Genomic DNA, 10,627 nt, shown 5'->3' on the forward strand with positions numbered 1-10,627 from the left:
GTCAATGAATATCTCGGGAACAATTGGCACAACGTAATTTTTGAACTTGCAACTCTATAATTTATCTAATCTACTTTTGGTTAAGAGTAAGAAACATTTAGTTAGGCCTAATTTATTTATTTGCTCTCCAATTACAGTCTACCTACGATTTAGGAGCTGTATTTCTGGATACCCGTGGATTCTTCACAGATGCATATTGGTATTGGTTAGGCCTTGGGGCATCGGTTGGATTTGTGTTCCTTTTCAACGCTTTGTTTGGTCTGGCTCTTGAGGTCCTCGGCCGTGAGTATTTTTCACATCATTTGAGATTAGTTGTGCTTGTAAAATTCTTATAGTGATAATGATACAAGATTTTATTGATAAATATGCATTTGAATGTGCAGCATTTGAAAAGCCACAAGCAAATATAACTGAAGAATCAGATGACAGAACCGTAGAAGAAGTTGAATTACCACGCATACGTGAGCTATCTTGCTTATATCATTCTTTAACACTCATTGGCAAAAGTTGATTAGTAATTCATAATATTCCTTCAGACAACGCTAAACATTATTTTCAATTGTGATGCAGAAAGTTCAGGAAGAGGTGATTCTGTTGTTGAGTCAAGCAACGGAAAGAAAAAAGGAATGGTTCTTCCTTTTGAACCACATTCTATCACATTTGACGATATCATATACTCTGTTGACATGCCACAGGTATGTTATAAATTTAGCATTTGCATTTCTAGCAGTGTTTCTATTTTAGCTCTGCTTGAATAAAAAACAATTTGATGAGATCAACCTCACTCATTTGATTTCAACTGTGGCAGGAAATGAAAGAACAAGGTGTACAAGAGGACAAATTAGTGCTTTTGAAGGGTGTCAGCGGTGCATTCAGGCCAGGTGTTCTCACAGCTTTGATGGGTGTGAGTGGAGCTGGCAAGACTACTCTGATGGATGTTCTGGCTGGTAGGAAAACCGGTGGATATATTGAAGGAACCATAAAAGTTTCTGGGTACCCTAAGAAGCAAGAAACATTTGCTCGAATCTCTGGTTACTGTGAGCAGAATGATATCCACTCACCTCATGTTACAGTTTACGAGTCCTTGCTCTACTCAGCATGGCTTCGTTTACCTTCAGGAGTTGATTCCAGTACCAGAAAGGTTAGTTAGTGGTTAGTACTTGTAGCATGCATAATGAAAAATTTTAAGCTATTTATTTAATTGAGATTGCTGGCTTTCTCAACTTAGAGGCTGATTGTTCAAACTTGACAAATGGTTGTAGATGTTCATTGAGGAAGTGATGGAACTGGTGGAGCTTACAACATTGAGGAACTCGTTGGTTGGTTTGCCAGGTGTGAGTGGTCTCTCTACTGAACAGCGCAGAGGCTCACTATTGCAGTTGAATTAGTGGCTAATCCTTCCATAATCTTCATGGATGAGCCTACTTCTGGGTTAGATGCGAGAGCTGCTGCCATTGTTATGAGAACTGTGAGGAACACTGTGGACACAGGAAGAACTGTTGTTTGCACCATCCATCAGCCTAGCATTGATATATTTGAAGCTTTTGATGAGGTTAGTGAGCGAGTGGTGATAATGATAAATGAATTTGTGTTTTACTTTTATATTTTCCTTCTTTCTCCATTAATTAGATTTGAATCTGACATATAATATTATTATATGGGATTCTAGTTATTCTTGATGAAGCGTGGAGGACAAGAAATATATGTTGGGCCACTTGGTCGTCATTCTACCCATTTGATCAAGTATTTCGAGGTAGGATCCTACTTACATTCAATATTAACCTAAGTGAACGACTATAATATTTTGTTGTATTTACTTAAGTCTTCCAATAATTTCCATTGTCCAGAGCATTGAGGGTGTGAGTAAAATCAAAGACGGATATAACCCAGCAACATGGATGTTGGAAGTTACATCTACTGCACAAGAACTCAATTTAGGTGTTGATTTTACTGACCTATACAAGAATTCTGATCTATATAGGTAAGCTAATGCATATATATATTAGCTATTGTCATGTATAAATGTTTCCTTGATTTACAAAATGCTTAAATTGTTTTTCCATTTCATGGCTCTTCAGGAGAAACAAGCAGCTTATACAAGAACTGGGCCAACCTGCTCCTGGTTCAAAGGATCTTCATTTCCCTACTCAATTCTCACAGTCATTCTGGGTCCAATGCCAGGCTTGCTTGTGGAAACAGCGTTATTCATACTGGCGCAATCCACCATACACTGCTGTGAGATATTTCTTCACTACTTTCATAGCCTTGATGTTTGGAACAATGTTCTGGGACCTCGGAGGCAAACAGTGAGTCACAAAATATTCATATTAGATTATGTAATCTTCCTATTTGATTTCCACTCTGAATATATAATGATACCATGTGGTTTGGTGACTTACATTACGACAGCTCAAATAGACAAGACCTGTTGAATGCGGTGGGTTCAATGTCGACCGCTGCTCTCTTCCTTGGGGTACAGAATTCTTCATCAGTACAGCCAGTGGTAGCAGTTGAAAGAACTGTGTTTTATAGAGAAAAAGCTGCTGGAATGTATTCTGCCTTACCCTATGCATTTTCACAGGTAACTTAAAATCATTATCATTATTAGTTTTACTAACATTTTCATTATTAGTACTTCAGCTTGTATTGTTAACACAACTCATTCCTTTGTGTCACAGATTCTAGTAGAGTTGCCTTATATTTTTGCTCAAGCAGTGACATATGGACTCATAGTTTATGCTATGATGGGATTTGACTGGACTGCAGAGAAATTCTTTTGGTTTCTATATTTCATGTTCTTCACATTGTGCTACTTCACGTTCTACGGCATGATGTCCGTGGCAGTGACACCAAATCACCATGTTGCTTCCATTGTGGCTGCTGCATTTTATGCAATTTGGAATCTCTTCTCAGGATTTATCGTCGCAAGACCAGTAAGTGTTGCCAAACTATATATGAATTAATAATGCATGATTAATAGATGGAGATGGAACATGTTTATGTAATATAATAATGTAATGTATATTTATTTATGCTGACTCACTAAACAATTTCTTGTTACATTAACAGAGCATCCCAGTGTGGTGGAGATGGTACTATTGGGCATGTCCGGTGGCATGGACAATATATGGATTGATTGCATCTCAGTTTGGAGATATAACTACAGGAATGGAATCTGAAAATGGAAAGTCTGTGAAACATTTCCTTGAAGAATTTTATGGTTTCAAACATGACTTCATTGGAGTTTGTGCAGTTGTCGTTCCCGGCATCGCCCTTCTCTTTGCTTTTACTTTTGCTGTTGCAATCAAGGCTTTCAACTTCCAAAAGAGATAGATATTGATCGTGAAGGATTCTTTATATTTTTTATTTTGTTTTTCTATTTTCTATTTAGTATTTACTCTTAGCATTCTTGTATCTACCATTCATGCTGCACTAGCTTGAGAAACTTGTTTCCTCTCTCTACTGCCAATTTGAAGCTTCTTTATACAATAAATGTACAAGCATATGATTTTGATAATACTTTTGTATTGTTAGTTTTATTATCAATGGAAAAATAATTATTTTGAGGCCAGCCTATAAAAATCACTTATGAGTTCTGAATTCTCTATTCCTTATCTCTTGATAATAGATATTCATTTTACATAATGTTGAATTGGCATGCAAGAAGCTTTGCTTGACCTGTTCATCTTCCATGCGAACTAGACTTAATTTTTCCACTCAAGGCTGGAACTTAGCTACAGCATTCGCAATATAATGTATAGTCAGTGCTCTTCCTCAATCAAGAAAATTGTGACCAATCGTTTCTAGTGGCTGATCAGTAATACTTGATACTTTTTGTATTTGTACTAACAGGCAAAGTAATAATAAAAATGATTGACACGCATTCAAATTCTATTAACAAGCAATTTAGTACATATTCAGATTTTCTTTTTTTTCGAGATTTTTTTTTTAACTCATTCAGTAAAAAAAATTTGTAAGATAATTTGAAAGCAAAATACGTCTAATCAAAACTTACTTTAAAAAAAAAAAAAAAACTCTCTTAATGAGATTTTAATTGTAAATTGTTCAAACACAAAAATAAGCTAACGTAATCATACATAGACTATTATTTATTTTTTTAAATTATTTGAAAAAGTACATTCTGGAATTAAAAATATTTTGAATTGAAATATATACCTATTTTGAAAAATAATTAACATAAAATTTGTATTTTTTTAAAGATAAAATTGGACAAATTAAAACTATATATGTACAGCTATATATAGTTGATGAAACAAATAATAACTCAAGAAGTAATTGCAAGACCTTTTGACAATACTTTTATGTAGTTGACTATCTGGAGAAACATTAATCAAAATTAGATAAAGCTGCGTTGAAAAATAGTGACTAAGACATAAAAAGTGTCTACAAGTATGCAGTTCCTGAGGTTATACCAAAAAAAAAAAAGTATGTAGTTCCTGCACTTAGTAACCCCGCAATTTGAGTGTTTAGGCGTTTATGTTGAAGATAACCTGCAAATGTATAGAATTTTAGATGTAAGAGTACACAGAATGTAGAGAAATTATTTTTGCAACACAGTTACCCATCTTACATCAAATAATTTCTCTTGCTTTTATGTCCTTAAAAAAAAAGGGGGACCAAGGCCCATCATATCATGCCAATTAATTTACTTTTATGTTTTTTTTCGAGAAAATCTATGGATCCAATAAAATCAAACCGTCGATATGGGTTGAATTAAATTTGGTTGGGTTATTCTGTTTGGCCCAACTTTTGATACGTCAAAAGTATAAGGCATAAGCCTCAACTCACGAAATTACTAAAAACAGAATAAACGCCGTTGCCGGGGATCGAACCCGGGTCACCCGCGTGACAGGCGGGAATACTTACCACTATACTACAACGACTTGTTGTTCTCTGTTAATGTCAATTTATTTTTGATCGTTTAACCAGGTATATTCCTCTCGTTGATAATGCCACTGATATTCTGAAAGTGATTTACCATGGTCCATATATGTTCCAATATTATGTGTTTGGAGTTTTTTATTTTGTTTTTTCTTCAAATGATACCCTTGATAAACTCATTCCAATCACTTGTTTCATGTTGTATTTCCTGATTCAGATGCATAGCAAAATATGGGGTTCCAATCTTCTTGCATGGTCGGCTCCAAAATTGGCAAAATGGAAATTACTTGCTTTGTGCTTTAGATCAAATCAGCCTTTTTGTCTGCTTAATTCTTGTAAGTTTATTGACGATCTTAGGCCACTTATAGGATCTTCCAGCTTTTGCTTTGCATAGCATCAAATTTGCTTGTCTTAGTTAACTTAGATATGGCACCCCATTTATGGTATAGGAATAGCTAGACCATGTTGCCCTGTCTTTTGGTCTCTTATTCTTATCCATCCAAGCAAGAAAATGCACTCTTTCATAGCTTTAAATGCACCATTAATTGTGTTTGATTTATGAATATTCACAAACCAAGACACCATAGGGGAATAAGTGGAATACTGTTTAACCTAAATGATAAAGCAATGATTTTGTTTGTGATTCCTAAAACGAAAAGCTACGAAAAAAAATTTAATGAGTAATGACGACATAGAGATTTTAATTAAAAGATTTTCAAAAGTTATTAAAAGTTTTATTTTAGGAAAAAATGTTTTTCATTTTAAATGACATAAAGTTATGTCATTTTAAGAGAGGGATAGACACAAGAAATATTTTTTTATTTAAAATTTAAATTAAAAAAAACCATCAACTTTCTCTCTTATGATTTTCATTCATTGTGTCTATCCCCCTCTTAAAATGACATAATTTATGTCATTTAGAATGACAAACACCAAACTCTTTATTTTATAGTTAATTTCAAGTGAATATAAAGCTCAAATTCCATAAGGGTAGTTTTAATCAACCTTTAAGTGCGAATATTATGATTGTTTTATCATATATAATTAATGGGAAGAGTGTTTATTATTTTAAAGACGTAATTTTGTATCATTTTAAATAAAACGATCGTATTTTTGTATATATTGCTAGTTTTCCAACGTTCTTTATCCTTCACAAAATTAGGAGAAGAGAAAAGTCAATTAATATATATCAAAACACTGATAGCTTCACATGAAATTACACAAAGTTAGGTAATTTAGAATGACAAACATCTTGTATTTAAAAAAAAAAGAATGACAAACATCTTTTTGATTAAATGATTTAGATTTTTGAGTTCGATCTTTATTATATTTTTTTTTATTCTATTTGATAAGTCTATTATTATAAGGTAGAGACAAACCTACGTACGTCATGTCTACTTTAAAATACAAAAATAGGCATTGCAGTTAATGAACTCAAATAGGTGAAAATACAAGTGGTTTATAATCAACATCTAATTAGCTTTTAACACAAGCACACACACAATACAGAATTGGTGCCAGTAGTTCATGTCTCCAAAACTAAAAATCTTATGGTATGTCAAATCCCTAATTCAACTAATTTGTTAACTCTAATTTAAAATTTGAAACTACTACCTATACCTATGTGCAAATGTAGGGGTGGCAATTTTTAGCATTAACCGTTGACACAACAACACGTATATGATATGAAAAATTTGTGTTCGGGTCAATTCATTTTCAAATTCATGCCGTGTTCATTTTGACAAATACGGACTCAAAAAAATTGTGTCACGTCGTGTGTCAACCTGCGAATCTAAAATTGACTCGCGATAATTTTTTTATAAGTTATTCTTGTCATGTTGCGCGACAGTTTGAGATAGATAGATTATTCGTATATTGTTAACCCACAAAATAAGCAGATTATATTCGTATCCAAGATTTAAATTTAATTTTAAATTTATATCGAATTCGTATCGTGCGGTGTACATCCGAATTGTCATCCATATCCCTATGCAAATGGATTAATTAGACTTCTCAAATTTGAAGTGCAATACTAATATTGTTCATGAACCACACCAGAAGTGAACTGGCGGAGGCAAAGGTAACACAGCATAAACACAAACAAGAAAGGAAGATACATAAATGAAAAATATGAAAGTAGAAAAGGCCGGCAATGGCGTTGTTTCCAATTAGCTAGGAGCCACTCGTGCGGTACTTACCATTGAAAACGATACGATTTTGGAATTTGTAGTCATTTTCTTTAGAATCAAATTAATATAGACCCACGGATCGAGGTTGAGCCTTGTTAACTCAGAGAGGTACCTCTCAATCACATTGATAAGATTAAGATAACAATACTGATATCATAGATCCGAAAGGTATAGTGGTCATTCACAATGTGAAAAGACATTGACCTAATATTGAAGGAGAAAGTCCATATAGTTTTTTTCTTTCTTTTCTCTTTACTTGTTGTTTTTTTCCTTTTGGCACCGAATGCTACGTACTATCTGAAATAGACTTGCTGCTCGTGTGGTGGGATCAAAAAAAGAGATAGGAAACAAATGATAATTGATCCTCCTCGCAAGGTGACTTTGGAATTCGCACGTCAATATGATTTGAAAAGGTGAATATTGAAGCGCCGTGTTGAAAAGTTTGATGAAAGCATTCGTCTTATTATATTGGTGTAAGTAAAACATCTCATTCAAAAAATCGTAATACAAATCTAGCTTATATGATCTCCTAGTTGATGTGACTGAGATTGATTCGGATATCCTGGCCGATAAAGAAGTTTGATTCTGATATTTGATAAAAACACTTTTAACAAAGTCCTGATTTGGGTTCATTGAAACATGCCGCATAGTCCTGTAATATAATTGGTATTGCATTATATATGCAGCTCAATGTACGTAGGAACAAAACCAATCAGTTCAACTAGAGTTTTCATATCCTAAACATTTCGCCCATAATGAAACACAACAACTAAACTTCACCACAAAAGGGGGTTGCCTCTTCTCTTCACGGAGTCTCCAACTCCAATTATTTGTTCAAAGTTGGGATTTAGCTGTCTTTTACTTTGAGGCACTTCAATCATTCCCATGATGGGGTCCTTTAAACCTGCCTTAAAATAAACTATATCAATCAAGCATCTTGCGTCTTGCGTCTTATATAAACTCATAATCATAGTTTCAAATAAAGCCAAAAATATTTTCCCTTATCACTACGTGGATTCTAATCCATGGTATGTCCTGATGTCATATCAACGTGGGATCAAGCTTACCACTAAGCTAACTTTATTTCCTTAAGACCTAACCAAATAAAGCCAACAATCTCCTCCGGTGTCACTAACCAGATTCAAACCTTTGATATTATTTGCGGGATCAAAGAGTTAACACTAAGTCCAATCGAAAGTTATAAGTGATGGCAAGTGTGCAATTTTTATTTTCTTACCAAGTGTTTGGTAGGAGGTGAAAAAAAAATTCTAGAAAAATAAGATGAGAAAAATTATTGGCTATGTTTGGCAAGAGGTGAAGTGAAAGTGTGGTTGGAAAAATTATTTTTCCATAATTTGTTTTTCTTCATAAATTGATTACGGAATATTATCATTGATGGGATGAAATTATTTTTTTCCTATGTGGTGAAAAAATTAACACATAATATCAGTAAAATTAACTCAACATTTTCAAAAAAAAATTGGTTTACCAAACACCTTTTAATAATTTATTTGCACCCATTACCATGGGCTGGGATGTTAAGTCCATCGAATCCTAAGGCTGGCGCGGACCAAAATAAAGCCAACATCGACTTTTCTTCAAAATTTCATGCTCTAGTAAATAGTAATATCTTTTCATATAAGCACTGAAATTAAGGAAAGCGCCAAAACTTCAAGAAAATAATAAATGATTCTAAAGTTTGACACGTGTCAGGTATACCCGCTCACTACAATAGTTTAATACTTTTTACAGTTTTACTTATAAAAATCAGGAATATCATTATCCAGCACTTCTAATGTAGCACCTTCCATAAAACATATCCGAAATCAATAATTTTATATACTTACCGTATATATTAAAGCATTTGTTCATATCATGTCCAATTTCTTTATGTCTTGTGTTTTGTAGTCTTAGTGTGTCGTGTTGTACCTAACTCCAATTTGAGAATAATATACATAATCTTCAACCTATATGCTTCAGGATCAACTTGCATACATACCACACCCAAATTTAGTACTGCAATTTGGCATGTACAATACATACGGCTAGTGGAGTAGTAAATTACTATATAGAAATTAAGATGGAAATGCAGAGACACAAAACTCTAGAAACTGAATACTGTCATCCTCTTGTGCCAGTTAATGACGCACCATTTCTTTTCTTATCAACAGGACTGGTGGCAATCAAATATGTATGTTAAGATCTGCTTCCTGTCATTGTCAGACTGAAGTATTCACTGATCATTTGATGGAATAGTTCACATCATTCGATCTATTATTGTGTAATCAGCATTCAATATCCGTACAATGATAGCTCAATTAGGATTAGAACAAACCAATGAAGATAGTTGAAAATATATAGATTATTTTCCTTCCAAATCATGGATTTGGTTCATGTTAATCATTATGTTTAAGGGGTTTGCATTTGTTATTTAACATGACACAACAAACTTTCTTACACACAATATTTTGTGGGGCCTGCACTTTTTTAAGCAAAAAGAAAAAAAGAAAATTACAGCACGCAAAACGAATCTCTATAACATTACACAATCATTTTTTCTACAACATAACTCTTATAAAACCCTATGTTTAAATATGAAAAAAAATTTAAATGACACATTTTTTTTCTTTAAATATTTGATTTATACAGGCCAATCAATTATTGTCTCTGATATCATTATTGGAAAATTTTCTTCTATAAATCGGATGTACTCATTTGGGTACATTTTTTTTCTGTAAAAAGTAAATTTCCTTCCCATTTAAACTTTTATTTTCATTTTTATTCTATCTCTATCCTAATTTTTTTGCCATTTTTGGACCGATGCACCATGCGGTAGTACCAAAGGATTGCTCCATTATTTGGATAAGAAGGAAGAGCCGCTAAAATGACTACTGAATGGGTTAAATAGTAATCTATTGTAATTAAATGGGTTCGACATTCTTTTTTAATCTAAAATCTTAAGTTATTAGATTTATAAATTTTTCTAATTATAAAATTTTCACTTAGTTCATTTTTAATTAATATAGACTTTATTACTTACACTTAAATTCTCAACAAATAATTTTTTCCAAACTAATTAACCAATTTTTTTTTGTCTTGGAATAAAATGAGAAAGATAAAACAACAACGATAATAAAAATATGGAGAGAATAACTTTTAGAGCTCTCCTTTTTTTTTTGGAGATACAGGGAAAACACAAAAATAACTAGCTAATAGCTATGTTTCTAGGCCAAGAGATGGCCTAAAAATCATTTTTCAGCTTCTGCAAACAATCAGGAGGAGGATTGCTGAAGATGAGAGTATCCCAACTATGGAGATGAGCTTAGGTATTAAACCAGTCAGCCACACTATTTCTTTCTCTATATGTGTGAGTGATTTTAACTTCCCAATTCCTATGAAAGAGGGAATGAATTTGCAGCACCAGATTGGAGAACAATAAAAATAGAGATAGTCATATACAGTTTATCTCTCTTGTTTTTTTTAAAGATATTTTAGGAATACCTATTCTATGAGTTTTTGTTACAAATAACTGTGTA

The 10,627-nt window shown here is 33.0% G+C and overlaps 1 non-coding gene and 1 pseudogene across 1 annotated transcript; one reads left to right on the top strand and one right to left on the bottom strand.

The window, feature by feature from the left end:
* Positions 1–139: 139 nt before the first annotated feature.
* Positions 140–3,568, top strand: LOC133285382 (pleiotropic drug resistance protein 1-like; annotated as a pseudogene).
* Positions 3,569–4,832: 1,264 nt separating this feature from the next.
* On the bottom strand, positions 4,833–4,904 carry TRNAD-GUC (transfer RNA aspartic acid (anticodon GUC)). Its single transcript has one exon. It is a non-coding gene; the product is annotated as a tRNA-Asp (tRNA).
* Positions 4,905–10,627: the final 5,723 nt, after the last annotated feature.

This window comes from Gastrolobium bilobum, unplaced genomic scaffold (genome assembly GCF_033153095.1).
Source record: "Gastrolobium bilobum isolate Gb01-03AN ecotype WA unplaced genomic scaffold, APGP_CSIRO_Gbil_v1 utg1211, whole genome shotgun sequence".
Classification (NCBI taxonomy): domain Eukaryota; kingdom Viridiplantae; phylum Streptophyta; class Magnoliopsida; order Fabales; family Fabaceae; genus Gastrolobium; species Gastrolobium bilobum.